Source organism: Culex quinquefasciatus, chromosome 2 (assembly GCF_015732765.1).
Source record: "Culex quinquefasciatus strain JHB chromosome 2, VPISU_Cqui_1.0_pri_paternal, whole genome shotgun sequence".
In the NCBI taxonomy this organism is placed as follows: domain Eukaryota; kingdom Metazoa; phylum Arthropoda; class Insecta; order Diptera; family Culicidae; genus Culex; species Culex quinquefasciatus.
In genome coordinates, this window is record NC_051862.1 from 28,213,452 (window position 1) to 28,233,253 (window position 19,802).

The following is a 19,802-nucleotide window of genomic DNA, read 5'->3' on the forward strand; positions in this document are numbered from 1 at the left end:
CAGAAACATACGAGTTGTGGCAATATGGGTATCAAAATTCATGGTTTTTTATACTGAACATAATAATGGCCATTTCGACAGTAGAGGCCACAACCTGGAGTGGCCGGTGCCCTCAAAGAAGGTTCCCTCGGGGCCTGGGGGGACATTTACAGAAACATACGAGTTGTGGCAATATGGGTATCAAAATTCATGGTTTTTGATACTGAACATAATAATGGCCATTTCGACAGTAGAGGCCACAACCTGGAGTGGCCGGTGCCCTCAAAGAAGGTTCCCTCGGGGCCTGGGGGGACATTTATAGAAACATACGAGTTGTGGCAATATGGGTATCAAAATTCATGGTTTTTGATACTGAACATAATAATGGCCATTTTGACAGTAGTGGCCACAACCTGGAGTGGCCGGTGCCCTCAAAGAAGGTTCCCCCGGGGCCTGGGGGGACAATAACAGAAACATACGAGTTGTGGCAATATGGGTATCAAAATTCATGGTTTTTGATACTGAACATAATAATGGCCATTTCGACAGTAGTGGCCACAACCTGGAGTGGCCGGTGCCCTCAAAGAAGGTTCCTCCGGGGCGTGGGGGGACATTTACAGAAACATACGAGTTGTGGCAATATGGGTATCAAAATTCATGGTTTTTGATACTGAACATAATAATGGCCATTTCGACAGTAGTGGCCACAACCTGGAGTGGCCGGTGCCCTCAAAGAAGGTTCCCTCGGGGCGTGGGGGACATTTACAGAAACATACGAGTTGTGGCAATATGGGTATCAAAATTCATGGTTTTGATACTGAACATAATAATGGCCATTTCGACAGTAGTGGCCACAACCTGGAGTGGCCGGTGCCCTCAAAGAAGGTTCCTCCGGGGCCTGGGGGGACATTTACAGAAACATACGAGTTGTGGCAATATGGGTATCAAAATTCATGGTTTTTGATACTGAACATAATAATGGCCATTTCGACAGTAGTGGCCACAACCTGGAGTGGCCGGTGCCCTCAAAGAAGGTTCCCTCGGGGCCTGGGGGGACATTTACAGAAACATACGAGTTGTGGCAATATGGGTATCAAAATTCATGGTTTTTGATACTGAACATAATAATGGCCATTTCGACAGTAGTGGCCACAACCTGGAGTGGCCGGTGCCCTCAAAGAAGGTTCCCCCGGGGCCTGGGGGGACATTTACAGAAACATACGAGTTGTGGCAATATGGGTATCAAAATTCATGGTTTTTGATACTGAACATAATAATGGCCATTTCGACAGTAGTGGCCACAACCTGGAGTGGCCGGTGCCCTCAAAGAAGGTTCCCTCGGGGCCTGGGGGGACATTTACAGAAACATACGAGTTGTGGCAATATGGGTATCAAAATTCATGGTTTTTGATACTGAACATAATAATGGCCATTTCGACAGTAGTGGCCACAACCTGGAGTGGCCGGTGCCCTCAAAGAAGGTTCCCCCGGGGCCTGGGGGGACATTTACAGAAACATACGAGTTGTGGCAATATGGGTATCAAAATTCATGGTTTTTGATACTGAACATAATAATGGCCATTTCGACAGTAGTGGCCACAACCTGGAGTGGCCGGTGCCCTCAAAGAAGGTTCCCCCGGGGCCTGGGGGGACATTTACAGAAACATACGAGTTGTGGCAATATGGGTATCAAAATTCATGGTTTTTGATACTGAACATAATAATGGCCATTTCGACAGTAGAGGCCACAACCTGGAGTGGCCGGTGCCCTCAAAGAAGGTTCCCTCGGGGCCTGGGGGGACATTTACAGAAACATACGAGTTGTGGCAATATGGGTATCAAAATTCATGGTTTTTGATACTGAACATAATAATGGCCATTTCGACAGTAGTGGCCACAACCTGGAGTGGCCGGTGCCCTCAAAGAAGGTTCCCTCGGGGCCTGGGGGGACATTTACAGAAACATACGAGTTGTGGCAATATGGGTATCAAAATTCATGGTTTTTGATACTGAACATAATAATGGCCATTTCGACAGTAGTGGCCACAACCTGGAGTGGCCGGTGCCCTCAAAGAAGGTTCCCTCGGGGCCTGGGGGGACATTTACAGAAACATACGAGTTGTGGCAATATGGGTATCAAAATTCATGGTTTTTGATACTGAACATAATAATGGCCATTTCGACAGTAGTGGCCACAACCTGGAGTGGCCGGTGCCCTCAAAGAAGGTTCCCCCGGGGCCTGGGGGACATTTACAGAAACATACGAGTTGTGGCAATATGGGTATCAAAATTCATGGTTTTTGATACTGAACATAATAATGGCCATTTCGACAGTAGTGGCCACAACCTGGAGTGGCCGGTGCCCTCAAAGAAGGTTCCCTCGGGGCCTGGGGGGACATTTACAGAAACATACGAGTTGTGGCAATATGGGTATCAAAATTCATGGTTTTTGATACTGAACATAATAATGGCCATTTCGACAGTAGTGGCCACAACCTGGAGTGGCCGGTGCCCTCAAAGAAGGTTCCCTCGGGGCCTGGGGGGACATTTATAGAAACATACGAGTTGTGGCAATATGGGTATCAAAATTCATAGTTTTTTATACTGAACATAATAATGGCCATTTCGACAGTAGAGGCCACAACCTGGAGTGGCCGGTGCCCTCAAAGAAGGTTCCCTCGGGGCCTGGGGGGACATTTATAGAAACATACGAGTTGTGGCAATATGGGTATCAAAATTCATGGTTTTGATACTGAACATAATAATGGCCATTTTGACAGTAGTGGCCACAACCTGGAGTGGCCGGTGCCCTCAAAGAAGGTTCCCCCGGGGCCTGGGGGGACATTTACAGAAACATACGAGTTGTGGCAATATGGGTATCAAAATTCATGGTTTTTTATACTGAACATAATAATGGCCATTTCGACAGTAGAGGCCACAACCTGGAGTGGCCGGTGCCCTCAAAGAAGGTTCCCTCGGGGCCTGGGGGTACATTTACAGAAACATACGAGTTGTGGCAATATGGGTATCAAAATTCATAGTTTTTTATACTGAACATAATAATGGCCATTTCGACAGTAGAGGCCACAACCTGGAGTGGCCGGTGCCCTCAAAGAAGGTTCCCTCGGGGCCTGGGGGGACATTTATAGAAACATACGAGTTGTGGCAATATGGGTATCAAAATTCATGGTTTTTGATACTGAACATAATAATGGCCATTTTGACAGTAGTGGCCACAACCTGGAGTGGCCGGTGCCCTCAAAGAAGGTTCCCCCGGGGCCTGGGGGGACAATAACAGAAACATACGAGTTGTGGCAATATGGGTATCAAAATTCATGGTTTTTGATACTGAACATGAAAATTTACATTTCGACCGTAGTGGCCACAACCTGGAGTGGCCGGTGCCCTCATAGGAGGTTCACCTTGGGAGAACATTTATGACAATTTTGTCGACAAATCTATGAAACAAAATAAAATAATCTTATTTCAGATTTCACTAGCAATCCAAAAACACATTCAAATTGTTTGGTCCTATGTCTTTCGGTTATGTCTCTGACATACCATCTTGAACTTTTTTTTTTTTCAAAGAGTTTAGTTTGTGATTTATTAGTTTATTTATATATTTTACTAGTACAAGTTACGGGATTGAAAAAATGTTTTTGGGTTTCATAAGAAGAATTCAACTAAAATAAGTTTTGATCTTGTACTAAAATTGGTGTTGTCACGTTTAGACTGTGTAACAAATAATTTTGGTTACGTTTGAAATACAATTTTAGAACAAGATCATTTTTCGCCAGATTTTCGGAAACTTTCATAAGTATTCAAATGATCTAGAAATAACACAACAAAATAGAGAAAAAAACTGATGAGATCACCATTCCGTCTCACAAGCGCTCAACTCTTTCGGTAATTGTTGTTCAAATCGAGTTTGATTGCGCCGTCGCGGCCGCAGCTGTCAGGCTGACAAGTGCGCACTAACTGCAAATCAAATTCAATTGAACTCAATTGGTAAAATTGGATAAAAATATTTGTTCCCTGGGAACACGAGTGGCACTTTCTTGGGACTTTTTTTTTCCTTCTTCTGAGAAAGGGGCCACCCGAACATGACCTCTTGGACGATTCGAGGCAATAATTTTCCGCTGCAAACAAGCGATGATTGATATCACCTTCAATTAGGATCCGCGCGGGTAATTGAACGCACACCTTAATTTGGACAAGAGAGAGGTCGGAAAGGTTCCGGGAAGTTGTTGACACTGCGTCTTCGATGAGAAGGTTGAACTTTTTTGGACAACAAGTTTCAATTTATGATGGGGAGGGATCCGGGAATGGTTTTTGACGTTTAGTACAATTTTAGTACAATTGTACTAAAATTGAAATTTGTTATTCTAAGTAATTTTAATGCTTTTAGAACAATTTATACTTAGTTGAACACTTGATTTAGTGAAAAATCGCAGTTTTTAATCAGTTTTCATCCAAAACAAACCAAAAAAACGCTCGTCCTTCAGCTAATTTTAGTACATCACCGGCGCTAATCTGGGATTGCCCGCGGTAAAGCTGGCGGCTAACTCCCCCGGGTGCGTCAATAAATCTTCTGGAACAGACACCGAAATTCCTCGAAAACAAAAAAATATCGATACAGAGTCCACCACCGAATTGGGCATCGCTCCGCCGCAACGGTGTGTGATAAGATTAGTGCCAACGCACGAGGTTAGGTTAAGGTTAGAAAGCTCCCCGCCCTGTGTTGGTCGGTCTCTAGTGGATAGATCTGTACTAGATTGAGGCCGACTTGGGGCAACGACAACAAAACATGTGTGTGTCACATTGTACGGCTTCCGACGTCAATTCGGGGCGGTGAGTTGGCGGTTTATTTTTTTTTCTTCTGGCTTGTTGTTATTATTTTGTTCGACTGATTTGGAAAGAGGTACGCCACGCACTCCCGCAGTTATCTTCCGGATCTAGAGGAACGCGTGATCTGGTTCTTTTATTCGGGGACGCGACTGTCAATGAATTTCGTAATCTTGTCTTGCGCGTGAATGAACTTATTTTCAGTTTTGACACCTTATACCGCATAATTTTACAATAAATGGCATAGTTTGACGTCATTGTTTTTGAGCTTATACGTTGTTGTGACATTTTAGTACAAGTTTTAGCCATCATCAATATTGTCCAATTTGTTTAAAAAAAAACTATTGCAATCTTTGAGATTGTATCAATTGCAGATCTTGTACTAAAATATTACAATTTGAAAGGTACTTTAAATTTAAGGTTGATTTTTTCTGCTATAATTGTTTTATCATTTTTGGAAAGTTAATTTTTGAATATCAAGTACTAAATTAGTCGAGTAACTCTGCTTGAAACACCACGTGTAGTAAATTCCAATTGTTGGTTTGTTGATCTTAAACATTAGAACAAACTCAGAGCCGTTATATCATTCATTCGGAAAGGTGCCCGCTGTGATTTGATTCGGCTTATTGATTAGAGCATTGCCCTAATGAAGCATTTGATTAGCACTAGTTTGAGCGGTTCCGTTAATCGCAGACAGAATCAACTGATCAACTCGATCGTCACTGTATGTTTGATCTGGTGATTTTAGATGTTAAATAAGCGTTTTAAAAAAATATTACAGAATTTTTTTAATCATTAACTTCAGATACAGCAATTCCATTTGAAAAGAGCCTAAACCAAAAAAAAGTTCTCTCGATCGGCCAAATAATTGACCCGTATTTGTTTGGCCAAATACATCGTGCTTGGTTTGGCCGTCATTTTCGTCACTTTTTCTAAAATCATATCTTCGCGCCATTTCATCCGATTTTAGCTGTCTTAGACGCAAAGAAAGGTGATGAGTTTGGCTATTTGGGAAAAATAGTAAAGTTCCAAAATCTAGCTTAACTATTGAAAAAGTCGTATGAAAACTTAAAATGGCGTTTTGACCGTGTCTGGACCAAAGAGCCTATGTCTGAAAATATTTTTATCGGATTCCTCGGAAAATTTCACATAACATATCAAAATTGGCGATGTCGAACCGTACGTTTCCGAGATATGATTTTTGAAAAACTGCGTTTTCGTCGCGCCACGCGGAAAATGACGAAATCGGCAAAAATCAACTTTTTCCACTAAAACTGCGATAACTTTAAAATTTCAGCGATGACCTATAGATGTTATGGTACCAAAAGTTGCGTCTCTCAATTACGAAAATTTTGGTACCCAGACATGTATAGGTCATCGCTGAAATTTTAAAGTTATCGCAGTTTTAGTGAAAAAGTTGATTTTTGCCGATTTCGTCATTTTCCGTTTTGCGCGTGGCGCGTCGAAAACGCAGTTTTTATTTTCAAAAATCGTATCTCCAAAACGTACGGTTCGACATCGCCAATTTTTGATATGTTATGTGAAATTTTCCGAGGAATCCGATAAAAATATTTTCAGACATAGGCTCTTTGGTCCAGACACGGTCAAAACGCCATTTTAACTTTTCATACGACTTTTCAATAGTCAAGCTAGATTTTGGAACTTTACTATTTTTCCCAAATAGCCAAACTCATCACCTTTCTTTGCGTCTAAGACAGCTAAAATCGGATGAAATGGCACGGAGATATGATTTTTTTTTGCGAAAATGACGAAAATTGCCATTTTTTGAACCACCCTAGCACGATGTAGGCCACCCTAATGGCCAAACAAAAAAATACGGGTCGAATTATTTTGGCCAAGGAACCCCCAGAAAAATTTTGAGCCCGATCGGAGAACTTTTTTTTTGGTTTAGGCTCTTTTCAAATGGAATTGCTGGATAAGGAAACTGCAATAATTACGCACCCTTTGTGAAAGGCCTCAAAAATAAAAAAAATATAATTAAAAAAATCGTTTGAAATTTCATCAAATAAATTTAATAACTATGAATATCACCAGAGGTTATTAAATTAACGAAAAATTAACTTCTTTTGATGAGATCGTTCAAATATTACGTAAAATACAATTCCAACTTCAAATTTGCTTCCACACGTTACAATTTTTGCATGCAAATTAAAATTTGAATACAAAGATTACTACAAAGTCGGTAAATCCTTCCTTCACTTTTATAAATGTGTTACATAATTTATAAATTAGCCCTTCAAATAGCAAGTACCTACTTTCAAAAAGTACTTACTGATTTTAAATATATTTAATTTTTCTTAAAATCTCAAAAAAGTTTTCATTTAATTTCAAAGCTGTGGATACACTCCGGAATTTGGATTGATTTCTGAAGCTCAGTCTCGAAATTTTTGGTAAAGTTGTGAAAATATTGTGGAAAAGCCATAGGTTGACAATTTTATAAATTTTTAAAACATGCATACAATTTTAAATATATATATTCAGTTATGTTTTCCGATGGCTCAAGTATAATTAGAATTTTAATATTTGTTCAATAAGGCGTAAACTTCAGCAACATCAAGCAAGCAAGCACTGTATTAAAAAAAAAATGTGGATAAATAATTTTTAAAACTATTGTAACTTTAGGTAAAAACTGAAACAAAATATTTCAACAAAAAAAGCCATAACAATTTTGATTCTTCTCTTATTTTTTACAATAAATTATAATATTAATATTAGGCAAATTTTTATTATATGAATATAATAAAAATATAATTTTAAACTAAGCAATCAACGCTGAGTTTTTGATTTTTTTATTATTTTCGCAGTTTTTATAGTTACTTAATATTTATTGCTCTCTATTTTTTATTTTTAGCAAATTGTAGCATTATTTGACGTTTGGAAAGAAAAACGTTCGGAATTTATTTGAAGTTGTTGCCTATTGCAAATGTTTCCCCAATAAATTCAAATCATGTTTATCTGAATAATGGTTCAAATAATTACAACAAATTCACATTTTTGGTAAAAAAGGCATAGCTCAAATCGGATTTTTGATGAAGATCTATGCAAAACAAAACACAGGAAAAAAATACTCTAGATTCAATTGGATTTTAATGACTCAACTAGTCAAAAGTTGAAGTTTGAACTACCTGCCGTAGAAAAATGTAGAACAACCTATAAGGAGTTAAACATCTTCAAAAATATCTTCAAGCACTAGTATTTTTTTATAAAAATGTTTTAAATGATGACTTTTTCCCATTTTTTGAGGACTTTGGCAAATTCCTGACTATTTCCGACTTTCTGACATGAGTGGCATGTGGGCACCCTGAAGCCTACTTTTTTTTAAATTTCGAAAAAAAATTCTCCATTTAGAATTTCAATTTTTGACAGTGGAAATTTGACGCTTTTACTGCCACTTAGAAAATCGCTTCCAAATTCCAATGTTTATTGGAAATTCTCCGGTTCTGTCGAAAAAAAAACTGGAATGGTCAAGCTTGGCCATAGATTCTACACAGGTAATAAATCTTTTTTAATACAAAAAATCGACAGGGCTTAAGACGTTTTTTTAGAAAAAAAGATTTTTTTTTCAAATTGCCAGCACTGCAAAATAAATTTTGACCACTTTGTGTAATGGCTCAAAAGCTGTCATTTATTCAATTAAAACAAATTTTGATCTTTTGCCCGAAATTGGTTATTGCGGAATTTTGCTATTTGTGTGAAAAATTTGAAAAGCAAATTGCATTGTTTTCGATTAAAATATTTTGATAGCATTTTTGTAAGAGGGCCATCCATAAACCACGTAAACACTTTAGAGGGGGGGGCTATGGCGATTGTCCACGAGGGGGGGGGGGAGGGTTGAGATTTCCAAAAAAGTGTCCACGTGGTTTGTGGACGGTCCCAAGGACAGCTTCCAAAGTTTTATGATGATTTCTATGGACGAGCTAATGATGCAAAATTGACTTTCATCCAATTAAAAATTGCAAATAATAGTCGTTATTTGAAGTCTAAGGAAATTGTGCAATAGAATCAATCCTCAAAGAAGTAGCTTCAAATTTTATTTTCGGTAAAATTACAAATTTTTCTGACAAAAAAAGAATTTGGATGATATAAATATTACAATGATTTTTGAATCATTCGTTTTTGATAAACTTCATAGCATTGTTCATTAAAAGCACTTTTTATGTATTTTTATCGAAAAACAGTTTTGAAATACATTTTTATATCAACGATTCCACGCCATGTATTTAGATTTTTTTTTAAATATTTCCGAAATGACCAGACCAACTAACGTTCACTGCTTGTCAAAGAAAGGAGATTAGTTTTGCTTTTAATGAAAAATATCAAGTAATTTTAAAAACACACCTTAGCACACTTCAAGATCAAATAAAAACAATACACAGCAAAAAATTGTGTAAATTTGGAAGGTGTAATTTTAGAAGGTTGAATATTACCTCATTTATGATGTAATTTTACCACAATTTAGACTGAAAAAGCGACATCACACCAGAATAGTGGTAAAATTACACATTTTCAGAGGTAAAATTACACATTTTTGCTGACATAAAAGATGTACCCTTTTTTAGATGAAATTTTACTATGATTTTTTGTCTGTGTATTTGCATTGAAATTCGATTAGAAAGTCAGGATAAAAATATATAAAAAATATCAAAAAGTTTCGTATATCCATTAACAGGAATCTGAGGTATGCTAAAGCCCAATGCGTCTCCAACAAAATATATTGGAAACTAATTTCTATGGAGAATCATGATAATTTAAGTTCAATCAATATAGGTACTCAAATCTGATGAATAATTTTCAAACTAAATAAAAAAAAATATGGTATTTCAGTTGAAATCAAACCAACAGGGCCCTAAAGCTCTATGTAAACCTTTATGAACAGCGGTTTTAAAATAATAAAAACCATTTTTGATCACTTTTTTTCATTTTATTGCAAACGCCATTTTTTATCGATCAACTATTATCCCCTTGGAACGAGCTTTTCTGTCAAGAAGGGCCGAAAAGTTATTTTTTGAAAACCCCGAGCAGATGGAAATAACTTGGGAATAACATTTTTTGATATTTGAAAATACTAGGCCAATAACATTTTATGTTATTTATAACAAGATTTGATATTCGTCGTTATGGAATTTTTATTATTGGATTGTGAGCAGCATGAGCATGAGCATGGTTGACTGCCAATGAGCTGCTACTCCGTTATTGACAGATCAGCTGAAGTTAAACAATGAATCAAAAATGATCAGTGGGAGCCAACCATCCGTTCACTGTTTAACCTCTGAAGATCCCTACTTTATTAGTCAATACCGGCGCCCTCCCAAGAAGCCTGCAGTTCAACGAAAGGGAGGAATGTTAGTCCGATAGTTGAAGTTGCAGACTCATCAAGCACATAGTTTTTCGCTATATACTTGTTGATACCGCTTGAGACCGTTGAATCCACAGCATCTCCTTCAAGCATCACGTGATTATTATTTTTTTTTGGATTAGTAGAATAAGGTATTGGCTTTTCGATGCCTCCCGAGCTACGATGCTATGGGGAGGACTTTCATAACAGACCCGTCGGCGAGCCTTCCGAGCAACGATGCTATGGGAAGGTCTTTTTGGTTAACACACAAAGTCACTCACACACAATTATTTCACTCCACTATTAATTAATCCAAAATGTCAGTGCGTCTTTCGATCATTATATAGAAATGGCTTTTTCACCATAAAAAATTAAACCTTATTCAAAAAACTATACACAATTTACCCGACGCCGTGCCTTCCGATCAACGATGATGTAGGAAGGGCTTTGAAAATCACAAAACAATTAATTAAGATCACCAAAAACAATCACAAAAAACACCAATTACTCAACGTAAATTACGCTCAAGACACAAATAATTCAGTAAGTCATGCTATTATTCGATTACCACAATCACTCACCCCATACGAACAGCGACACAAAAGCACACAAAAAAATTAACCTGCATAATCACGACTTCGCGTCCCCACTTCCAGCGCATTAATGATGCTATTATTCGATTACCACAATCACTCACCCCATAGGAACAGCGACACAAAAGCACACACAAAAATTAACCTGCATAATCACGACTAGGGCGTCCAATTTTCCCGGGTTTTGAATTTCCCGGGAAACGGGAAAAATATTTTCGAAATCCCGGGAATTCCCGGGATCCCGGGAAATTTTTTAAGCTGTCATAAAATCTATGTTTTCATAATAAGGAATATTTTTTCATGCTAGAAACCATTGAATAAGCTCAATAATAAAAAATGGTGATAATCTACACTTCAATCCAAACAAGGACGACAGTTTTTAAAACTTAAAATAAATTAAAAATGGATTTTTGTATTGTTCTTTCATGTGCCTTGGATTTCAAATAAATTACATTTTTTGTGAATACAAAGAGACGAGTTGTTCCTTTTAATTCCGCTATAATTTCCGATATATAGCGGAATTAAAAGGAACAACTCGTCTCTTTGTATTCACAGTAGTGCATTCTGCTAAAACGCTCAACCAAACCACAATTACAATTTTTGATTCCAATGTGATTTAAATTAAATAAATGTTTTATAAATATATTTATTTTATGTATTTTTATATGTAATAACTAGAAAAGCTTAAAAAATTTAATTCAAAATGTCTAAAAAAAGAGAAACGACAGCAAATCCAGATTTTTTTTTTAAATGTAAGATATTGTCTTTCATTTATAGGACCTTTAAAAAAAACTCTGGAAATAAAATGATACCAGTCAATGTAAAATTTTAGATAAGTTTTGAATTTCTTATTTTATATAAAACATATTTAACAAATTATCTTTAAAATACTCCGCCAACTGGGGAGAAACAGGATTACAGGCTGAATAAGCATAGGATTTCAGAGCATTTAATTCGAAAATCGGTGTACTAATTGTTTTGTTTTGATCCAGTTTTAACAGAAGTTATTCAAAACACGATACAAAAATTAACTTGAATAGCTGTCTTAATTTGTCTAATTTGTCTAATATGTTTTTTCTTATTTAAAATCTTAAATATACGTAAATATAATACCCAGTCTTTTAAAAATACATTAAATTATACAGAAAATATTTAATGCGCAAGGCATTTTTTCGGATTTGTGAACTTAAATTTTAACAAATTTCCCTAATAACCAAATTAATACTGAAATATGCCGAATACAAATTTTTATGCTTCAAATTCGTATCGATTACTATGTACTCCTAATTATAATAGACCAAAATTGTTTTTTTTTCAATTTCGGGAATTCCCGGGAAAAATTATTAAAAATCCCGGGATCCGGGAATTCCCGGTTTTGGAAAAATCCCGGGATTTTTGTCCCGGGAATTCCCGGGATGGACGCACTAATCACGACTTCGCGCCCCCACTTCCAGCGCACCAATGATGCTATTATTAGGAATTTTTATTATTGGATTGTACAGACAAATAACATTTTTAGTTATTTTTCGAACAAATCTTTGTTATTTTTTTGTTATGTTAACAACTAATCCGATCATTCCAATAACAGTTGGAGGTATTCATCCATAACAAAAAATGTTATTCCAAAGTAGTTTTGGCTTTCAACCAATATCAGACCAATAATAAATTTTGCTATGATAACATAAACTGTTATTAAACCCTTATGCAAAAATGGATTTTTCAAGAAGATTCCATAACACCTTTAGGACCTAATTGTACACTTCTGGAGTTTTTTTTGAAAAGGTCCAATAAACCAAATTTTCAGATTTTGCTTTTGCTTTGCTTTGTTTTTTTTTTTTTGAAAAAAAAACACCTAAAAAGCAAAAACTGGAAAAAACTGTAGACTTTTTCTACTTTTTCAAAGGGAAACCTAGTTATCATGACAATTCATACATGACAAAGATGGACAGTTCATATATTTTCACAATAAAATCATTCGATTTACATACTCAATAAAAGCAGCACCACGTTCCACGTGCATTTCACTAATCCTAAAATTTGGCTTATATTCAATGATAACGTCGCTTTGTGCATGTGTGTGCCTTCCGGTTCCTTACGGTTACACAATATATGAACAACCAACGGCCACATCTGGCCACATTTGGGTCCAGGAAGAACAGCGCGATTCATCTCTCACACACTAACACCGGAATTGGTGTTTATTAGATCACGTACTTACCGCAGTCAATATCAATCATTCGATATTATTGTGCCGTTTCTTGCTGCTTTCTTCTTTTTTTTCGTGTGTGGTTCCTTTGTGATAGTGCGTGTTTAGTGTATTATTTTCATTTTGGGAAAATGTGTGAGTCGTCCTTAAAAAGCGTGATATTTTGAATAAATTTCTTTCAAAAATTTGTTGACTTTTCTCATGGTTGTTTATAACGAGATATTTAACAAAATAAAAACAGAATTTTGCTAACGTAATCGATGGCCACTCCCTCGGGCGTCCTCCTCCCTGGCGGTTAACCGCACGTGACCGTGGCCGACGGGATGACCCGCATTTCTTTTGCTTGATTCTCACCGTTTTTTTTCGGCATTTGGTTGACGGGAGAGCACGTTTCCAATAAAGTCGTCGTCCTCGTCGTGCGGATTTTCATAAACATTTGTTGTGCGGTTTTCGCCTAAATCTTGCGAATTTATTAGTTTTGAATAAATGATGGTAAAAGTGTGTGTTGGCGTTTAATATTAATTTTTTTCTTTTGTTTTCTTTCTTTGCAGGCTGCAAAAGTGTGAGAAAAGTTCGAATTTAAGAGTTTGAAGTTTCAAGAATAGAATCGAGTGAAATTTATCAAACAAATTTTTCAACGAGGTGTGCTGACAAGTGAAAATAACGTTAATCGAAAAATTACAAAACCGACATCGTTTGAACTGGTGAATAGGTATGTATTACTGCCAGTTTTAAAGATTAAATCTACATAATTAGTTTAATAGGGTTTTGAGGCAAAAATTTTGAAAATTCATTTCAAAACCTCTGATTTTTATTAGAAAACTATTTTATGAAACTTTCCGAAAAGGCAAAAGTCAATTTAGAAAATCTGGCAACACTGTTGTCAAAAAACAGTGTTGCCAGACTATCAATTTACTTCTGACTTTTTCGGAAAGTTTCTTAAAATATTTTTTTTATCAAATGGTAATTTTTTTCGGTACACCTGTTGATAGGTATCTGAATTTTTTTTTAAGTAAGTTTTTAAGTTAATGTTAGGGAATCACTGGCCTTTTATATTTCATAAACAAACAAGAATTACATACAATATATTAATAAAAATGTTAGGGATGATGATATTGATGATTATTCTCAAAAAAGGTACAAATAAAACTGCATCAAAATTTGCTCACTTTTCAATCATCTGTAATGAAAATAAATTTGAAAAAAATAATATTTGAAACACTTCTCAACTGCGTCTCTTCAAGCGAAAATTAATTACACAAAAGGACTCATTTGGTAGCAACAACCAAAAAACGCAGAAAGTCCCATCATTCCGTCGCAATTTTTCGTCCCTTTTTCCCTGTTCTGTCGTGTCGTGTCTTGTCTTGTCCTGTCTGTCAGCCCATCATCGTTCGTTCGGAATTGTTTTGGAGGAGGCATGGCAAGGAGTGAATGTTTACGAAGGGAGTCGCCCAGACCAAACAGGAAGGAGGACTCGTATTTCCTTGCCCGTGGAGTGTGTAGTCCTCTTCAGCCAGAACATCGATTTCCACACACTCTTAAAAGTACCTACCGAAAAAAGAAAGAAAAAAAAATGTGGAGAGAGAGAGAAATGTGAAGGACCTCTTTGAGCAAACGAGCAATTACGTAGTCCTTGGCCGAGGCTAGACAAAAACGTGTGTGTTTGTGTGGAAAGGGGGAAAAAAGGATGTTGAAAAGACTCTTAAATTAGATTTTAATCTGTTTGACATACACTAAGATGTAACTTAGTTTCTTTTGATTTTTGTTCAATATTTTATATTAAGAAGTACATTCTTATTCTTTTTGTCATATGCCTTAAAAATGTCAGTAGAACTCTATAAGTATATGTTAGCATATTACATTTTGAAAACTTTTTCTTCAATATTTTAAAGATAAGGTTTGAAATTATTTTTTTAGTGAATCTTAATTATCTATTCAATTTATGTTAAAAAAAAGAAACTTTAAGATCTAGACTTCAATTTAGGCCACTACAAATATTTATCCATTCAGGTCCCTTCATAATACGATTGGAAGAAAATATTTTTTGTTTCCGAAAAGTTGACTATTTCAAGGATGTTTGATTTAAGTTACCTTTACCTGTTTTATTCAATATATCTGTGAATAATTCCAGGGTTGTTACGGATGGCGCGGATCGCACGGATGGCGCGTTTCACGCGAATAGCGCGGATTTGCTGACTAATTTTACACAGGCGCGGATTTCGCGCGGATAGCAATTTTGATAAATAAATAGATAAAAAGATAGAATTACTTTCAAGTTATTATGAAAAATATTATCAAGAATTACGAGAATTTGTTTTTTTCCATTGAGTGCAATTTCTTATTAATAGATTTTTTTTTTCTGAAAATGTTTGTTCGTAAATTCTTAATACGAACCGTCGAAAAATTAAGATAAAGATAATGTAGAGATTATTTTTCAAATGTATGGTTGAGAATTTCTTAAATAAAATTATTACTACACTTAACTCATTTCCTAATATATCCGGCTCTGAATATGTAATTTCTTTTGAGTTTTGAGTAATGTATTTTTTAACCTTATTTATTTTTAATTTTATAGTTGATATATTCAATTTTCCTTTGAATTCTAGATGTAGAAATATTTTATAAATTTAATCATTCTTGGCCAAAATAAAAAGATCAGAAAATTCAAAAACTAATGCTCCATCATTCAAAACTCAAATTTAAAAAATTCGAAACATTTTTTATATTTTAATAGTTTTTTTAAATCAAAATTTCAAAAACCCAGATTAAAAAATTTTCGAATTTAAAAAAAATTGAAATTTCTAAATTCAGAATTTTAAAAATCGGAAATGCAAAACCTAAAAAAAACTAAAAAATCAAAAATTTAAAGAAAAATTCAAAATAAAAAAAAACAAAATTTAAAAAGTCAAAATTTTAAAACTAAAAAATATTAAATTTAAAACAATTTTGAAAACAAAAAAAAAACGGAAATCTCGAAAATCTCAAATCAAATTTAAATTCTTAGATTCCTAAATTCCTAAATTCCTAAATTCTTACTTAAATTCCTAAATTCTTAAATTCTTAAATTTAAGAAAAAAATATTTCAAATATTGGAAATGCAATCACATTAAAATTTGAGATTTTGTTTTTTTTAAGATTATGTTTTTGAAGTTTAATTTCATTTATTAGATTTTTAAAATTTGTTTATATTGGTTTATAATTTTCTATTTTGTTTATATTGGTCAAAATTATTGTTAAGTCCCTCTGATTTGCAAAAAGATTTTTTTGCTTTCATTCCTTCAAACATAAAACGAGTTTCATTTTTATTAAATACTTTCTGTATTAGTTTTTTTTTGAAAATAACATTTCTTGAATGTTGGTCGCGATTTTTTTTATATAGCGTGGATTTCGCGACGATTGGTGTTTCGCTCGGCGCGGGTTTGGCGCGGATTTTTTTTCGACAACCCTGTTATTCCTTGAACTCTGACGTTTTTTTATGAAACAGAAATTTAAATTTACTTTTAACATTTATTTTGTGCTAGTTTTTACTCGAGTAAAAATATACGTCTTTACCAATATTTTAAGGAAAATTTAGTTAGCACCTTCAAAACGGCTAAAATTACTAAAAACTTTAATTGTTTTAAAGATAAATTGGGTTGAAATAAATCCAACAATGATTTTGTTCCAAGATAAAAACACGTCATAAATTTTGACATGAATTTAAAATTAAACTAAAATTTTGCGTCAATTAAAAACCAAAAACTGAAAATAACCTTCAAAATTTTATGTTAAAATTGCAGGGAGAAATTTTAATCCTTTATTTTATGTTTTTCTGCGATCATCTACAACTTATTGTCACTACTTAATAAGTAGTACTTATAGAAAATCTTTTCTAAATTTTTATGTTATTTTAGGTCACGCAAGATTGTTCTTAACATGACTTAACATATTTACCGAATAGAACTAAAGCAAAGATATAGAATGAAATATGTGAAGCTCTGTTTCTATTATAGAACAATTTTCTGCAAAATATGTCTTTTTATTTAATTTTAATTTTTGTATTTATTAATCCGGCTGAAACTTTTTTGGTGCCTTTATTTTGCATAATTAGTTTGTCCATATAATTTTCCATTCAAATTCTGTATCTTTTAAAGCAATTTTTTGATCGATTTGGTGTCTTCGGCAACCTACAATGTTGAAACTTTTTAGAAACTCCCAGAACATGCGAAAAATCTTTGACCTACTTTAGAATTTTTGAATCAGTAGGGTAGAGTAGTCATCAATCAATGAGACACGGGGAACAATGTTAAAATGGCTTTCACAAGACGTAGTTTCAACCAATCAGGCTTATATTTGAGGGAAAGGTGTGTCTACTAGATACACGTCTGCCATAATAGTGGCTTTGGTTATGGACGCTCCTTTGCAAAGTTATTCATAAATGTTTGATTCTGGGGTGTAAAAGTAAATTATGGACAAAAATTACATTTTCGCTCATAAACATAAATTTGGGCTCACTTGAAAACGGTGCACTTTATCAAAATTTCACTTAATTACTTTTTGATTGCAAATTCTAGTTTACATCGAAAAATGAAATTAAAAAAAAATTGCGACAAATATTTCGATTTTTTGACTAAAATTGTATTGATTCAAAAAATCATAACTCGGTCAAAGATTTTTTGCCCGTTCTGGAAATTTCTGAAAAGTTGGTATTTGATGTCCTCTAAAACATATCGAAAATAAAAAAAATAAAAATAGTGTTTTTATGCAAATCAAGTTTTAGTGACAAAAAGTGAAATTAAAAATCACCAAAAAAAATTTTACCGTGTATCATTTTTTCAGTGTAGTTCATATCCATACCTGTTGTAGCCGAAGACACCAAATCGATCAAAAAATTCCTTCAAAAGATACAGATTTTTGAATTTTCATGCATCATTTTTGTATGGACAGCTGCCAAATATTGAAGGCACCAAAAAAGCTTCAGCCGGATTAAAAAATACAGAAAAAGTTAGTAAACTTTATATTCAATCCAAATTATTTTTTTTAATCAATCAAGGATGCCTATTTGGAGTTGGGAGACTGGATTCATGGTGATTTGTCAACAAATAACTTTATTTATGTTAATTTTTCGAAAGGTGTACAAACTTTTTTTGCACCTTTTTTTATTTTTGTGATAGTATTTGTTATATAACTTTTTAAAGAAATCATCTTTTCATGAGCTTTTTGTAGCAAAATGTTCGGCATGAGTTTCTGAACAAAACGTAGTACTAGATTTCTGTCAAACTTTAAATTGTCTACATGTTTCATCACAAAATGTGCATTGTGCCCAAGGGGTGTAAATACTTTTTTTACATACTGCTCCTCGGATTTTGATAAAAAAAATTTTCAAAAAATCTGCAATCCCCACTTGAATTCATAACTTGAGCAACTTTACTCAAATTAAAATTAAATTAATTTAAATTTACCAAAACTTCCATCACTGTTGCATCCCAGTTGGGTGGCTCCGATGGCTCAGACGGTCGCTAGTTACAGTTACTAAATCCTGCATCCATCCTCGTTGATCCCACCAACGCGACAACCACATAGTCTGAAGGACAGACTTGCTCGGTAGTTTTATGTTGCTACTGACTTGGGGGTGGCAAAAGCAGTAACATGCACCGTGGCTAATGGCGTCTCGACGCCAATATGACGCTTCTCTCACACTTTTTTTTCTGCTCTCTAGTTTGTTGGAGCTACTTTTCCTCCATGGTCTGCAACAAGATATTTCTTGTCTTTTCCAGACAGAATAGTGGAACTCAGAAAAGTTGGATATTATTGTAATTTATTTTAAAGTTTTTATCAAACATAATTTATTTAAATAAAAATTTTAACCTAAGTTTACATTTTTTTTAGTCATTTTTAGAGAATTAAGGGTTTTATCCTCAACAATTTTTCAGATAATTTCACCAGTGTTCTGTGACAATATATCCTGCTAAGCTGAGATAGTGTTCGTGGCTCCGGCTGCAGTTCCGTGGTTTGACTTTGAATAAGAATAAATGATTCGAAACGAAGCTTTTCTTCCTTGCTTTCTCTCTTCTTGTTGCCTCTCTTTTGAACAAGGAAATCGTCTCAAGTTTTCTTTCTCCAAAGGATCAGTTGCTAGCTGGCGTTGGATAATCTTTTGTGATAATATTATGCAATAATGGCTTCGAGGTGGAATGTGCTGGAAAATTTCGTGGCGAATGTATTTTTACTCAATTCCAGCAATCTAAATCAAATTTCAACCACTTAGTTTGATTAATTTCAATACTTGTCATTAACGTTACACAATTGAAACTTCTTTCACATTCATCTCTTCAAAATAAAAGGGTTAATCCTTTTGTCGAAATACACAAGGGTCGTTGTTCAAGCATAAACTGCTTCCCCTTAAAAAAAATAGAAATCCTTTCCCTTCAAATAGCAACTTTAACCATCGAGGAGGAATGTTTAAGGATGTTCCCAAGACGCACATCTTCCGGGGCAAAGAAACTCGTTCTTTTTTTTGTTGGTTCGTGAAAAGACACAGGAAACGCGTACCGGAATTTGCCTCGAGGTGTGCTAATACCGTTTTCTTATAATTTTGCCGGTCCCCTACTCAAAAATTACGTGTGGCTGTTGTGATTAGACCTCAAGTCAAGCAGAACATAAACCCCTCTTTTGTGTTTCGAGAGAAGAAAGGAAGGACGTTTTGGGTTCGATCCACTTAATGGGTTGTTTTTGTCCGTTGTTGAAATTGAAACATTTAAAATAATTTTAACTTTATGAAGCAATAAACGAAGTTTCAAAGCCAGTTGGACGAGCACAAAAAATTTAATGTAAAGGTCAAGGT

At 34.8% G+C, this 19,802-nt stretch overlaps 1 protein-coding gene across 1 annotated transcript in view; it reads left to right on the forward strand.

Moving 5' to 3' along the window:
- Positions 1 to 19,802, forward strand: part of LOC119767949 (insulin-like receptor) — a 263,166-nt gene that overhangs the window by 22,758 nt on the left and 220,606 nt on the right. Inside the window, exon 3 of the mRNA XM_038258020.1 lies at positions 13,531 to 13,691. The gene's annotated coding sequence lies outside the window, so the exon portion shown is untranslated. The remainder of the gene's footprint in view (positions 1 to 13,530; positions 13,692 to 19,802) is intronic.